The sequence below is a fragment of the Pristiophorus japonicus genome, chromosome 15 (assembly GCF_044704955.1).
Source record: "Pristiophorus japonicus isolate sPriJap1 chromosome 15, sPriJap1.hap1, whole genome shotgun sequence".
In the NCBI taxonomy this organism is placed as follows: Eukaryota; Metazoa; Chordata; class Chondrichthyes; family Pristiophoridae; genus Pristiophorus; species Pristiophorus japonicus.
Window position 1 is genome coordinate 66,459,389 of NC_091991.1, and position 15,006 is coordinate 66,474,394.

The following is a 15,006-nucleotide window of genomic DNA, read 5'->3' on the forward strand; positions in this document are numbered from 1 at the left end:
TAACATCTTCTCCCAGTGAGTATTGCCGAGTTTAATTAAAGATGACAATTCCAGCTTATTATTAATTAATATGCAACAGTGTTGTAACAACCATTTCAGCCATGGTGGATGTGTGAAATGTCCACAAAATGGCCGTTTGCACGGTGTAAGCACCCTGCAATGCCATTATAGATTTTGCCCCTCCAAAGCGTGTATATAACAGCAGGTCAAGTATTGGGGTGGTTGCAGGCTGGTCACTGGTGGTGGGAACAATCTGAGATGATAAACTAAAAGCATCAGAACAATGGTATAAGCATAAAGGAAGGGTGTTGGTTTCCATGTGATTTTCCCATGGTGTACCAAGTACAAATTTAATGAGTAATTGAAGTAACAGCAGAAGAATATACTGTAATGTTCAAGTATTAGTTTTAAAAAACACACAGGCCCTGAATTTGCAGCCCCTACTGGTGCGTACAAGGTGCACACACGCCTATAGGGGCCCCGCAATTTCCGGTTTAGGCATGCACTGCGCATGCACTGAAACCCGGAACTTGTGATCGGTCAAGAATCCTCGTCAAATCGCATGCATCTGAAAGTAAAGGGCCTCCGCGGGCGGAGAGTTGGGCTATTTCTAGCACAGCTAGAATATAGGCAGAGCAGCCTCAACAGTAGAACACGGGCTCAGGCTTGACCCCTCGTTAGCTCCCTCCAAATTTCCCAGCAAGCCCCATTGTAGAGGACGAAGATCCTTTCTCACTCCCTGGGCTGAACTTTAATTGGGGGGGTGGGGGCAGGGGTCCGAAGCGGTTGGGAAATGCAAATTTAGCGGCAGGGCCTGATCTGCATGCGAAGCCTCTGTTTTCAACCCGCAGCCAGTCAGATTGAGAGCTGGCAGGCTCCGGGTGGGTAGGCCTGCAGCACTAGGCCGCAGAGAGAAGGAAGGGAGGGAGGGAGGGATCGTGCGGGCCAGCCGGAGTAGAGTGTATTGACCAAAACCAGCACACCAGGTGGAGGGGGGTTGCCAGCTGTCCCAAGAAGATCACAATCATTGGCCTGCCGATGGAGCAGAGGATTGGGGCGTCTCCAGGAGATCGTGATCATGGGCCGGCCACAGGTGGGGGACTGAAGGGATCGGGGGCTGGGAGCAGCAAGGGGAGGGCCGGAATTGGAGGCCTCGTGGGGAAGTCTCTGATCGCAGAGGGGCGGGGGGGGAGGATCCTGGATCCAGGAGATAAGTGTGAAGGCATCTCTTGGATCCAACAGTCCTCGCCTTGCATTAGCTGCTAGGTTTCATGAAGCGTGCAAAACCCGACCAGCTAAAGTTAAATTAAAAATGAAGGTTAAAGCAGAGGCTTCCAGCCTCAATGCAATATTAAAATAGACAACCTGTCTGCTGGCTGTGGATTGGCTTCCCGCCCCGTCAAATACCGGAAGTGGGTCTAGGTCGGGATTCAGATTTTTAACACTTTAACTACTAAGTATCAGCTGCGGCTCAGTGGGTAGGTAGCACACTCATCTGAGTCAGAGGTTGTGGGTTCAAGTCCCACTCCTGGAAGTTGAGCACATAAAAAAACCTAGGCTGACACTCCAGTGCAGTGCTGAAGGAGTGCTGCACTGTTCCTCATCTAACAATCAGCAAAACCCTCAATTCCCTTCTCCCTCATATTCTTGTCTAGCCTCCACTTAAATGTACCAATACTATTCGCTTCAACCACTCCCTGTGGTAGCGAGTTCCACATTCTCACCACTCTGAGTAAAGAAGTTTCTTTTGAATTTCCTATTGGATTTCTTGGTGACCATCTAATATTGATGGCCTCTAGTTATGCTCTTCCTCACAAGTGAAAATATTCTCTCTATATCCACGCTATTAAAACCTTTCATAATTTTAAAGACCTCTAATAGGTCTCCCCTCAGCCTTCTTTCTTCAAGAGAAAAGAGACCCAGCCTGTTCATCCTTTCCTGATTTGTATACCCTCGCATTTCTGGTTTCGTCCTTGTAAATCTTCTCTGCACCCTCTCCTGTGCATCTATATCCTTTTTATAATATAGCGACCAGAACTGTACGCAACACTCAAAAGCGTGGTCTAACTAAGGTTCGATACAGGTTCAGCATAACTTCCCTACTTTTCAATTTTATTCACCTAGAAATAAACCCTAGTGCTTGGTTTGCTTTTTTATGGCCTTGCTAACCTGCATCGCAACTTTGTGATTTATGTATTTGTACTCAGAGATCCCTTTGTTTCTGTATCCCACCGAGACTTGCACCCTCTAAGTAATAAGTGACCTCCCTATTTTTCCTACCACAATGTAATAATTCACATTTTTCTGTGTTGAACTTCATTTGACAATTATATGCCCATTCTGCAAGTTTATTAACGCCCTCCTGTAATTTGTTGCAGTCCTCCTCAGTATTGACTATCCCCTCCCACACCCCCCCCCCTCAATTTGATGCCATCCTCCAACAACAAGTGCGAGAAGTTCATGAACTTCTTTGTCTCAAAGATTGAGACCATCCGATAAGCTGCCTCTGCCACTTCCCTTCCTTCTCCTAGCCCAACTTCCTGCCCTAGCCCTGAACTCGCATCTCTCTCCAGTTTCTCTCTGATCTCCCCTCTTGACCTCTCCACTCTCATCTTGATGAGTCGATGAGACTCACTTCCTGCTCCCTTGACCCTATTCCTATTAAACTGCTGACCACCCAACTTCCTTTTCTGGCTCCCATGTTAACTGACATTGTTAACAGTTCTCTCTCCTCAGGTACTGTCCCCTTCTCCTGCAAATCTGTCGTCATTAATCCTTCCCTCAAAAATCCAACCCTTGACCCCACTGTGTTTGCAAACTACCGCCCCATCTTCAACCTTCCTTTCCTCCCCAAAGTCCTTGAACGTGTTGTCGCCTCCCAAATCCGTGCCCATCTTTCCTGGAACTCCATGCTTGAATCCCTTTAATTCGGTTTCTACCCCTGCCACCAAAACGGCGCTCAAAGTCACAAATGGCATCCTTTGTGACTGTGACAAAGGTAAACTATCCCTCCTTGTCCTTCTCAAACTGTCTGCAGCCTTTGACACAGTTGACCAATCCATCCTCCTCCAACGTCTCTCCACCATCATCCAGCTGGGTGGGACTGCACTCGCCTGGTTCCATTCTTATCTATCTAATCATAGCCAGAAAATCACCTGCATTGGCTTCTCTTCCCACTCGCGCATCGTTACATCTGGTGTACCCCAAGGATCTACCCTTGGCCCTCCTATTTCTCATCCAAATGTTACCCATTGGCAAAATCATGCGAAAACATGGCGTCAGTTTCCACATCTACACTGACAACACCCAGCTCTACCTCACCACCACTTCTCTCGACCCCTCCACGGTCTCAATTGTCAGACTGCTTGTCTGACATTCAGTACTGGATGAGCAGAAATGTTCTCTAATTAGGAAGACCGAAGCCATTGTTTTTTATCCCCTCCACAAACTCCGTTCCCCAGCCACCAATTTCATCCCTCTCCCTAGCATCTGTCGGAGGCTGAACCAGACTGTTCGCAACCTTGGTGTCTTATTTGACACTGAAATGAGCTTCCGACCACATATCCGTGACATAACTAAAACCGCCTATTTCCACCTCCGTAACATTGCCCATCTCTGCCCCTGCCTCAGCTCATCTGCTACTGAAACCCTCATCCATGCCTTTGTTACCTCTAGACTCGACTACTCCAACGCACTCTTGGCTGGCGTCCCACATTCTATCCAACATAAATTTGAGGGATCATCCAAAACTCGGCGGCCCATGTCCTAACTCGCAACGAGTCCTGTTCACCCATGACCCCTGTGCTCGCTGACCTACATTGGCTCCCGGTTAAGCAATGCCTCGATTTCAAAATTCTCATCCTGGTTTTCAAAACCCTCGATGGCCTCGCCCCTCCCCATCTCTGCAATCTCCTTCAGCCTCCCAACCACCGACCCGCCCCCACCCCCCCCCCCCCCGTCTAGGCCCCAAACTTGGAACTCCCTCCCTAAACCTCGCCACCTCACTAACTTTCTTTCCTCCTATAAAATGCTCCTTAAACCTACCTCCTTGACCAAGCTTTTGGTCATCTGCCGTAATTTCTTCTTATGTGGCTCGGTTTCAAATTTGCATCTTATAAACACTCCTGTGAAGTGCCTTGCAATGTTTTACTACATTAAAGGTGCTATTTAAATACAAGTTGTTGTTGTCATCCGCAAATTTAGAAATTGTGTTTCTGATTCCAAAGTCTAAATTGTTAATATAAATTGTGAACAACTGATCCTTGTGGACCACTACCCACCTTCTGCCACTGTGAATAGCTACCTTTTAACCCTACTCTCTGCTTTCTGTCTTGAAGCCAGCTAGTTATCCATTCTACTTGTCCCCGACTCCGCATTCTCTGACCTTGTTCATCAGTCTATTATGGGGTATCTTAACGAAGACCTTTTGAAAATCTAGATAAATTACATCTACTGCATTACCATTGTCTACTCTCTGTTGCCTCTTCAAAAAATTCAATGAGGTTGGCCAAGCAAAACTTTCTCTTTTGAACGTCATTTGCCAATTATAGAAACATAGAAAATAGGTGCAGGAATATGATCATGCAACTTCAGTACTCCACTCCTCCATTCTCTCCATACCCCCTGATCCCTTTAGCCGTTAGGACCACATCTAACTCCCTTTTGAATATGTCCAATGAACTGGAATCAACAACTTTGTGGTAGAGAATTCCATAGGTTCACAATTCTCTGGATGAAAAAGGGTCTCCTCATCTCAGTCCTATATGGCTTACCCCTTATCCTTAGTGTTATATATGCAGACTATAGATATACTCTCTGTGTAGTCACTGTATAGTTGCATAAGATGGAGACTTGTTACCTGATGTGCTATCAATAAGGTTTACACTGTGGATATACTATGCTGGTACCACTAGAGGGTGCAACTGATGGAGACCGGGGTTTCTTGCCCCTGTGGCAGAGGCTGTCCACCAGAGGGCACTGCAGCAGGAGACCTGCATAGGGGTGCAGGGCCCAGTATAAAAGGCTGCACACTATGCTTGTGCCTCACTCTGGAGTTACGAATAAAGGACCAAGGTCACTACAGTTTGAGTACAACACATTGCCCTGTGGAGTCATTCATACATGCATTACAGACAACACTTAGACTGTGACCCCTGGTTCTGGACTTCCCCAACATCAGGAACATTCCTCCTGCATCTAACCTGTCCAATCCCGTCAGAATTTTATAGGCTTCGATGAGATCCCCTCTCGTTCTTCTAAATTCCAGTGAATATAAGCCTAGTCGATCCAGTCTTTCTTCATATGTCAGTCCTGCCATTCCGGGAATCAGTCTGCTGAACCTTTGCTACACTCCCTCAATAGCAAGAATGTCCTTTCTCAGATTAGGAGACCAAAACTGCACAAAATACTCAAGGGGTTGTGTCACCAAGGCCCTGTACAACTGCAGCATGACCTCCCTGCTCCTATACTCAAAACCCCTAGCTATGAAGGCAAGCATGCCATTTGCTTTCTTTACTGCCTGCTGTACTTGCATGCCTACTTTCAATGACTCATGTACCATGGCACCCAGGTCTCGTTGCACCTCCCCTTTTCCTAATCTGTCACCATTCAGATTATAATCTACCTTCCTGTTTTTGCCACCAAAGTGGATAACCTCACACTTATCCACATTATATTGCACCTGCCACGCATTTGCCCACTCACCTAACCTGTCCAAGTCACCCTGCAGCCTCTTAGCATCCTCCTCACAGCTCACACTGCCACCTAGTTTAGTGTAATCTGCAAACTTGGAGATATTACATTCAATTCCTTCGTCTAAATCATTAATATATATTGTAAATAGCTGGGGTCCCAGCACTGAACCTTGCGGTACCCCATTGCCTACCATTCTGAAAAGAGTCCATTTATTCCCACTCTTTGCTTCCTGTCTGCCAACCAGTTCTCTATCCATGTCAATACATTACCCCCAATCCCATGTGCCTTAATTTTGCACACTAATCTCTTGTGTGGGAACCTTGTCAAAAACCTTTTGAAAGTCCAAATACACCACATCCACTGGTTCTCCCTTATCCACTCTACTAGTTCCATCCTCAAAAAATTCTAGAAGATTTGTCAAGCATAATTTCCCTTTCATAAATCCATGCTGACTTGGACCAATCGGGCCACTGCTTTCCAAATGCACTACTATTACATCTTTAATAATTGATTCCAACATTTTCCCCACTACCCGATGTCAGGCTAACCAGTCTATAATTCCCTGTTTTCTCTCTCCCTCCTTTTTAAAAAAAGTGGGGTTACATTAGCTACCCTCCAACCCATAGGAACTGATCCAGAGTCCATGGAATGTTGGAAAATGATCACCAATGCATCTACTATTTCGAGGGCCACTTCCTTAATTACTCTGGGATGCAGACTATCAGGCCCTTGGGACTTATCAGCCTTCAATCTCATCAATTTCCCCAACACCATTTTCTGACTAATAAGGATTTCCCTCAGTTCCTCCTTCGCGCTAGACCCTTGGTCCCCTAGTATTTTCAGGAGGTTATTTGTGTCTTCCTTAGTAAAGACAGAGCCAATTTTTAAAGTTCATTAATGTCCTCCTGTAATTTGTTGCAGTCTTCCTCAGTATTGACTATCTCCTTCCTCTCTTCCCCGCCCCCCCCCCACCCCCGCCAATTTGGGGTCATCCGCAAATTTAGACATGCCAGGATCCTTACACAGACACTGCTTTCAAGCTTCAGATCAAAGCCCAGCAGATCTGATTACTAAGAATACCCAGTACGCATCTATCTTTTGGCCTATAAATTGAATTAACTACATTCAATAGTGGCTAAGTTCCAGAAGTACCAGATTAAAGAAACACAGTTGTTTGGAATGTCAGGGCCTAGGGCATGCCCAACTGACAAGAGATGGGGCAGATTTATTAACAGATTCATTGAAAGTCAGCTCACATCTATTGTTTGGTGCCATTGCCTACATTCACAAATTGATTAGATTAAAGATGACGAAAGCAAGGGCAGATCTCTGTTTGAAATATTAATGTATCCAAGCATACAGACTGGGGGAATAGTTGAATTTATATTCTCGAATGGCTAAATCGTCACATTGATGCTTGTGAGGAAGAAAGCGTCAACAGTAATATTTGTGACATAAAAGACAGTTTGGTGTAAATCCCTCACCTAGCTGCTCAACTTTATTTCAGCTAACTTCAGAATGGATCATCTGGATGCTGTGGGTTACCAAAATGGAACTGTGGCACCCATATCTAATACTGCATTAGGGACTACAAAAACATTGCATCCAAGAGTCCTGCAGATTATAGAACGGTACAAGAAATATGTTCTACAAAAGGTATTCAAATTGCTTTCTGGACTGATCTATCTTTATTGTTTTAAGTATTATACTTTTAATTTTTTGCTATGAGCTACACTGCTTCTGTGTAATACCTTATTTGTAAAGAAATCTATTAGTTTCAGCCAATGTGTCGGAGTGTAATATTTACTGTGTTCTGGTGAACACAGGAGAATATGGTGGTCCAATATACATTATTACACTATCCCACTTACGACATGCAGTAAGGGTGCAGGTTTTGGTTCCTAGGAGACTATGCCTGGTCGGTACTGGCAAAATTAATGGAGTGACAATAGAGTTAGAGTTCTATAAAGGGCGGATGAATCGCTCCACCAGATTAACGACCAGGCGATAAATCTACTCCATGGTTTACATATGGAACTAGCCTTTGGGAAGGAAACCCAAACGATGACAATACCTTCCCCTCCTCCCAACCCTGCTCATCCTATCCTCTCCCCAAGGTCAATGTACCCTACTGACAACAAACACAACAGCCCACCCCTCATTAGGGTATGACAAATCTTACATTTATATATATTAACAGAGTAAACCAAAATCAGCTTATAAAATGGTGCTAGCCCCCAAAGACCACCTCCAAAACCCTTCACCCTCAGTGGGTTGGTGCTACAGAGAACATACCCACATACAATGCCATAATAAAAATCTTAATGGGCCGTTTATCTGCTCCTAGAATGGCATGCATTTCCACCAATAAGCAAAGATGATCAGAATTAAAGTCAAGGGCATCAATCATCCAGTCTTAAAGAAAAAGTACTTGCCTTCCTTCCCCATGGAGCACACAGACATGGCCCTCCTACATTAGACCCACTTAATTGATTCTGAGAACAAGAAGCTCAGAACACACTGGATCAGTCTGGCTCTCTTTGCCTCCCATTCCTCAAAGCACAACATCACAATCAAAGGAGACTTCAAATATACCCCAAGTTTCCATAAAACATCTGCGTCTGTAGTATCTCCCAGTGGGTCGACAAAACTAAGGGGAAACTGATGATGCCCCGCCTAGTTGATCAGTTACTGAAATACAATCCAAATGCATGCAACTTATCCCTCCACTCTAAGCCCCACAAATCCAATTCCAGAATTAACCAGTATTCCTTGCAATCTTAACTATTTGTAGTGAGGGCTTACAACATTCTCCTGACTGACTACACTCCAATGTTCAGAGCAGAAATATCCTCCCTCCCATGCAGATCTTGCAATTAAGACTTGGCAGCTCCCTCCTTAGGGATCCCAATTTCCTCCACCTACACAATAAACAAAATCGACTTTCAGAATAACAACGTCCTGAGTTTAACCCCCTCCGGCTTGCTTGGGAAAGCAGGCAGGCCTAGGAGACGGAGAAGCAAACAGTCTGCCTGGGCTGCTCACTCATGGTGGAGAGCATTAATATGAAACCATTTTGAACAGGCCGCCAAGAGGTGCACAACTGCTGTCAACGGACAGTGCCAACTTGGTTCCATGGGGAGTGCACTCACCTCAGAGAGAAAGTTGGAAGTTCAAGTTGTACAACAGGACCAGAGTACACATTCTAGGCCAAGAGTCCAGTGTGATACTGGAGGACTGCTGCATTGTCAGAAGTGAGATCCTCAGGATTAGACAATAAACAAAGGCCTGTCCAGATGAACCTTGAAGATCCTTTGACACTATTTGAAGAGGAGGGAGTTTTCCCTGTATCCTTGCCATTTTAGTTTCATAGATAGCACCACCAAAAACATATCAACTGTTAACTCATTTCTTTGTGGGATCTTGTATGCAGAATGACTGCTGTGTTTGCAGACATAGAAATTAAATAGTTGCACTTCAATGTAATTATTTGCATTTGAACCACTTGGAGATATTTCAGAGAGATATGATAAGGCACTATCTAAATGCAATCTTTCTTTCTAGTCTTCTATTTGGTTTTCCCTACTCCCCCACCCTCAAGCATGCAAACAATCTAGCTAGCAGCTCAAATTTAATGGGATTCTACTAAAAAGTAAATATTGCATTTGGGGGCAAATATTGCTTCAATTGTTCAGTCTTCACCAGGGTTAGGGTGTGGGGGGAATTATCACGCAACAATAAAATGCATGCAATGGAGTCCGTTGGCAAGTGACCCAGCAGTGCAGTGCCTGACCCCTTCGATAGCTGGAAAAGTGGGCGCCTTGTTGCCAGAGGTCAGTGCAAGGACGGTCACACTTGACCCGCCAGGGTTATCGGGAGGTGGTGGTCAGGCTCAGTCTGTACAATAACATCATTGTTCTCTAATGATGTTCTGTACTATGATCTGGAAAAAGTTCTGTGCCCTGTCAAGTTGATCGGGTAGATTTTGACATTGTGCAATAGTGTAAAACAGGTGATAGCGAATCGGCAGCCTGTTTAAATCTCTCACGATTTTTATTCCCATTAATAGGCATTGTTCATGATCACCCATTTTATATTATTGCACACCCCAATGCATTTTCTAAGCGACAAACACGTTACTCCTTGCAAAGTAAGGCCCATTACTTGCTTCATGCATCTGCGGACAGCTAACTGATTGATTTGGCATATGTGGTGGCTTGGTGGGATCTGGTCGCTTTAAATCTTCATGTCCTTGGAAAGAACTGGATCTGCGGTACATGTTTCTGCAGGTCAGCCTCTAGTCTCCTTCGTGCAGCGGATGCTCCAATAATAAATATCCGTAGACTTGTCGGAGAAAAGCTATCTGAGCCAGTAAATACAGGTCTTGGGATAGTAAAGGGTGCGTATATCACAGCTATATAAATACAAGCTATTTTGATGTGATGTATAGTCACAGCTCCCTTTCTTATTCCCTCAAGAACTATTTTTTTCCTCCAAAACACGAGGCATCATTAGCATCCCAAAGGAATTCTCAACCTGTCCACTTTAGTTGCTGCAAGAAATATGCAGAGAGAAACAAGCCAGTTGTATGAAACAGAGTTAGAAATAAGTCTTACAGTACAGAAAATTTAGCCCTAAACAGCAACAAAAATTAATGCACCAATAAAAATGCAGATAAAGCAATATTTAAAAAAAACTTAACTTTGCAACAATGATGAAAGGAGCGACATTCAATTTTAGGAAGCTCTGTAACGGAGTATCAGCCATTTGCTTCAAATGGCCAAGTGTTATTGCTGGTGAGAAAATGGAAAAATCTAGCAAGGGAGCGATTGATATACTTTTGCAGCTTCTACTAAGTTTGTGCTGGTCATCAGCGCAGTCTCCAAAATCCTGCCACCATTCCCTGGCAATCGAGGCGCAGTGATCTGCGTGGCTTATCACATGACCCGTGCCTGCCCTGAGCAAGGCTCTGCGATGTCACTCTGCTAACGTCACTGGAGTAGTCAATGATCTGTAGGTCTGGGCTTAGACAAGATATTTGAAGTTTTGACATTTGAAATTTCAATGAATATTTTTCTACACTTTCCTCCTCCCCAGTAGTCTTCCACAAAATAAACTGCTCACTTGTGAATAACCTACAATGTCCCACTGTTCTCTAATCTACTTACAAAACTAAAAATGCTTGCATTTACATAGTGCCTTATTATATCAAAACATCTCGAATTACTTCACATACAATAATTTGAGTACAGTGACTGTTATGCAAGTAGCATCCACCAATTGCATTATGCCCAGTTAATGTGTCTTGGTGATGCTGGTTGAGGGAGGAAATTTGGTTAAGGCACAAGAACTCCCCGCTGTTCTTTAAATAATGGAAACTAGGACCGGATTTCAATTTCTCATTTGGCGGATGGCACCTCAGAGTGCGGGATTCCCTCTGTACTGCCCTGGACATCACCTTCGATTATGTGCTGAAGTCCGTGTGTGTGGACCAGAAATGAACATAAGAACATAAGAATTAGGAACAGGAGTAGGCCATCTAGCCCCTTGAGCCTGCTCCGCCATTCAACAAGATCATGGCTGATCTGGCCGTGGACTCAGCTCCACTTACCCGCCCACTCCCCATAACCCTTAATTCCCTTATTGGTTAAAAATCTATCTATCTGTGACTTGAATACATTCAATGAGCTAGCCTCAACTGCTTCCTTGGGCAGAGAATTCCACAGATTCACAACCCTCTGGGAGAAGAAATTCCTTCTCAACTCGGTTTTAAATTGGCTCCCCCGTATTTTGAGGCTGTGCCCCCTAGTTCTAGTCTCCCCGACCAGTGGAAACAACCTCTCTGCCTCTATCTTGTCTATCCCTTTCATTATTTGAAATGTTTCTATAAGATCACCCCTCATCCTTCTGAACTCCAACGAGTAAAGACCCAGTCTACTCAATCTATCATCATAAGGTAACCCCCTCATCTCCGGAATCAGCCTAGTGAATCGTCTCTGTACCCTCTCCAAAGCTAGTATATCCTTCCTTAAGTAAGATGACCAAAACTGCACACAGTACTCCAGGTGCGGCCTCACCAATACCCTATACAGTTGCAGAAGGACCTCCCTTCTTTTGTACTCCATCCCTCTCGCAATGAAGGCCAACATTCCATTCGCCTTCCTGATTACCTGCTGCACCTGGAAACTAACTTTTTGGGATTCATGCACAAGGACCCCCAGGTCCCTCTGCACCACAGCATGTTGTAATTTCTCCCCATTCAAATAATATTCCCTTTTACTGTTTTTTTTCCCTCACACTTTCCGATATTGTATTCCACCTGCCAAACCTTAGCCCATTCGCTTAACCTATCTAAATCTCTTTGCAGCCTCTCTGTGTCCTCTACACAACCCGCTTTCCCACTAATCTTTGTCATCTGCAAAATTTGTTACACTATACTCTGTCCCCTCTTCCAGGTCATCTATGTATATTGTAAACAGTTGTGGTCCCAGCACCGATCCCTGTGGCACACCACTAACCACCGATTTCCAACCCGAAAAAGGACCCATTTATCCCAACTCTCTGCTTTCTGTTAGCCAGCCAATTCTCTATCCATGCTAATACATTTCCTCTGACTCCGCGTACCTTTATCTTCTGCAGTAACCTTTTGTGTGGCACCTTATCGAATGCCTTTTGAAAATCTAAATACACCACATCCATCGGTACACCTCTATCCACCATGCTCGTTATATCTTCAAAGAATTCCAGTAAATTAGTTAAACATGATTTCCCCTTCATGAATCCATGCTGTGTCTGCTAGATTGCACTATTCCTATCTAGATGTCCCGCTATTTCTTCCTTATTGATAGTTTCAAGCATTTTCCCCACTACAGATGTTAAACTAACCGGCCTATAGTTACCTGCCTTTTGTCTGCCCCCTTTTTTTAAACAGAGGCGTTACATTAGCTGCTTTCCAATCCACTGGTACCTCCCCAGAGTCCAGAGAATTTTGGTAGATTATAACGAATGCATCTGCTATAACTTCCGCCATCTCTTTTAATACCCTGGGATGCATTTAATCAGGACCAGGGGACTTGTCTACCTTGAGTCCCATTAGCCTGTCCAGCACTACCCCCCTAGTGATAGTGATTGTCTCAAGATCCTCCCTTCCCACATTCCTGTGACCAGCAATTTTTGGCATGAATGAGATCATCAGTAACTGAGCCAAGCCCATACATAACCCATGCAGATGATTTACTTAGTTAACCCAGTCAATAAATGGTAACAATAGAGAAAAGAGCCGAGCACCATCACCTGATGGACTTAGAACCAATAACAGTAAAAATAGATCCATGGAATAGTAGAATTTAGCAGAGCTTTAAAAAAATGTACTAAACTTTACCCGAAATCCTCTGCTGTCCTTGTTGTAAAATAGAACTCCATTAATATTTTAAATACTAGGGGCTAGACTTTCCACTAGTGGCCATCATCCCAAAAAATGGGCCTTGCTCCAACGATGTAGGACGACTCAGCCTTAGTGATCGCTGGGACATGGCCCTTTTTTTTTGCCGATTTTAGGCTGGCGATGTGGAATGGTTGATCTGATTTTTCGGTGATATCACGTTCGCCCACCGAACGTGGAAGGAAAAAGCTTCCCTAGCAACAGGCTTCTGCGCACGAGAGTTTTTTTTCCTGTCGACTGGCTTTCCCGCATTTTGGGAGGTCGGGGTCATCACACATGTGCAGAAGGGAGAGAGCGAGAGAGAGTCAAAAATCAGAGGGAATACCTAACTGAAAAACAATAGCAAAAATGTCTTTAGAAGGCGATTCAGAGAGAAAAAGGGCAAAGCTCTTCAGTAAGGAAGCCAATGAAGCCCTTGTTAACGAGGTGCAGTCCAGGTGGGCAGACTTGACTCAGGGTGTGCATGGGAAACCGCCACCCCGTGCATACCGAAAAATATGGGCAGAGATTGCAGATGTTGTCTCGTCTGCCTTCCGTGAGGAGAGGGGGGCAGACTAGTGCAGAAAAAGATGGATTAGCTTGGTCACTGCAGCAAGAGTAAGTTGCATTTAATATTTAACTGATGAATGCAAATTATTAGAACAATGAATCTCCTGCATTGAATGTAAGTTTGTCATTCATAAATGTATTACGTAAACCATGTTAAGATCCAGACAGTGTTCTGAACTATCAGCATGTAACATTTTTAACTGTTATGTCCTCAAGATACTACCTATTCAATTAGCTTATGCTATTCTTTGCTCTTTTCTCGTTTGCGGAAGATATCGATCAACCGTGCTGAGCAAAGGCAGACGGTGGGGGTGGCTCTGCTCAGCTTCAGCCACTAACTGAGATTGAGGAGCGTGCGGCTGCGCTGGTTGGTGATGAGAGCCATTTGGCCACCACCCGTGGTCTGGCCGAACTCAGCCATGCGTTTGTGGTGGTGGCGGAGGAGCTGCAGCTCCTGGACGAGCCGTCCACTGTTGTGTGAGGGGGGGGGGGGGGGGGGCGGCGGGGATGAACCTGAGGTAATCTCCATTGCAAGGGAAGAGGCACCAGGACCAAAAGGTGTGCTGCCGGCGACGCCAAGGCGCGTCATATTGCACACGCCGACCCCCAGAGGTCGGGTCAGCGAAATGAGCCTTGGAGGCGCAGACGGAGTGCTTGATCTCCATGTGCAGGGAGATGGTCGCGATGGTTCTCCACAAACTTCTTCAACTGGTCTGTCATGTCAATGGAGTTAGCACGGCAGACCTTGGAGGGGATCAGAGAACAGACCGCCGCAACCAATGCCCTTTGGTATGCATTTCTGGCTGGACGCGGCGCTGCACCCCAAGGTGTCGTGTTGGTTCAAAGTGGAACTCCTAGCACTCAAGCGAGTAGGGAGGATACAGTTCCTCTTGACCCGGAAGACGAACATGATTCGTCTTCCACTCCGACACCTCCACCACAGCAGGAAGTCTTGCCGTTGCCCGTCTTGGTCTGCAGAGACCAAAACGGGCGGGTGGTGTTCAAACACGGGTTGGTAAAGGGCCTGAAGGGACACGTGGCCGCAGGTAGGGAGAGGGGTTGTTTTTTTCTATATAAAATGTTACATTTTTTTTAAAGTTCGTGCGTTCATTGTTGTTGGGTGTGGGGGGTGGGAGAAAAGAGGGTGTTGATAAAATAAAATAATTTTTTTTTTTTTAAATTGAATTTAACAATTGTTGTGCATTCTCTTATAATTACGTTAAGCATAACATTTTAACAATTGTTCTGCATTTGTTGTGCATTCCATTATTATAACAAAAGTTTGCTTAAGTTAAGCATTAATGCAAATGCCAGTGCAGGCA

General features: G+C 44.9%; 1 protein-coding gene across 3 annotated transcripts in view; it reads right to left on the reverse strand.

The window, feature by feature from the left end:
- The window catches only part of LOC139280825 (proline-rich protein 5-like), an 80,235-nt gene that overhangs the window by 40,547 nt on the left and 24,682 nt on the right, over positions 1-15,006 (reverse strand). The gene's annotated exons all lie outside the window — the stretch shown is intronic.